The sequence below is a fragment of the Otolemur garnettii genome, unplaced genomic scaffold (assembly GCF_000181295.1).
Source record: "Otolemur garnettii isolate 467f Iridium unplaced genomic scaffold, OtoGar3 scaffold00036, whole genome shotgun sequence".
NCBI classification, from domain to species: Eukaryota; Metazoa; Chordata; class Mammalia; order Primates; family Galagidae; genus Otolemur; species Otolemur garnettii.
Window position 1 is genome coordinate 12,465,929 of NW_003852431.1, and position 1,325 is coordinate 12,467,253.

The window sequence follows — 1,325 nt, forward strand, 5'->3', positions numbered from 1 at the left end:
TTAACTTCTGTATACTTCAGTTTCCACATCTAGAGAACGATGATACTTATGATAGTTCCTACCTCTTAGAGTTGGGAGGATTAAATGTAAGCTACGTAAAATGCTTAGCACAGTTTCTGGCAAGTGACTAGTATTCCAGAAATTGCATGGACGACAATGGCCTACAATGGTTGACCATTACATTATATGACCCGGAACAAGGAATTTGCCACATCTGCCCCTTCCCTGGTAATTTTCTCCCCTCATTGTGTGCTATTCCTTAAATGCTTGTTGAATAGATTATGAATGAAGAATTTGCCATGTGCTTTCAGTTTTTAGTTCAATAAACCTTAATTAAACCTGTATCATGCACCAGATACCTGTGGTAGTGAAACAACAAAATGGATAATACGTAGTCTCTGTTCTTCATAGGTGTAACTTGGTAATTTCACATATATGTGTGTGTTTAATACAAGGGACACTGGAGAGTCATTCACAGTTTCCTAGAGGAGGCAACCACTGATATGAGTCCTGCATCATGTGTAAGAGTCAGTCAGGTCAGGAATGGTGGGCAGGCCTTTCCAGACAGTGGAAGAACCTGGAGCACAGGGAGGAACAACATGAAGACACCATATGTGAGGAGCAGGGAGGGAGGAATCAGTAACATTTGTGGAGATCAGGGTAAGGGGGCACACAGAAGCAGCATACCTCATGTACAAACACAGTAGAACCTCTGCGAGTTGACCATCCAGGGGATTGTAACTGACTGGTCAACATACGGAAGTGGTAAGGAACCAGGCTACTGTACTGATTTCTATATGTGATGCATGTCTGGTCTATTCAAATTAGGTCAACTTAAGGAGGTGGTCAATGTACAAAGATGGTCAACTACAGAGGTTCTACTGTAGTTAAAAGCTATAAATCAAGCTACCAACTGCTACATAAAACACTTTTTATCTTTCCACCTTGAAAAATATACCTTCATAATATCCTGGAATACTGGACTATGATGTGGAATTCTAAAATCTGTTGGAATTTCAGCCTACAAATGGGATGGTCAGGCTGGGTGAGGTGCCTCATGCCTGTAATCCTAGTACTCTGGAGGCCGAGGTGGAAGGATCACTTGAGGTCAGAAGATCAAGACTAGCCTGAGAAAGCAAGACCCCATCTCTACTAAAAATAGAAAATTAGACAGATGTGGTGGTAGGCACCTGAAGTCCCAGCTGCTTGGGAGGCTGAGGCAGGAAGTTTGCTTGAGCCCAGGAGTTTGAGGTTGCTGTGGCCTAGGCTGAAACAATGCCACGATAGCCTGGGTGACAGAACAAGATGATATCTCAAAAAAAAAA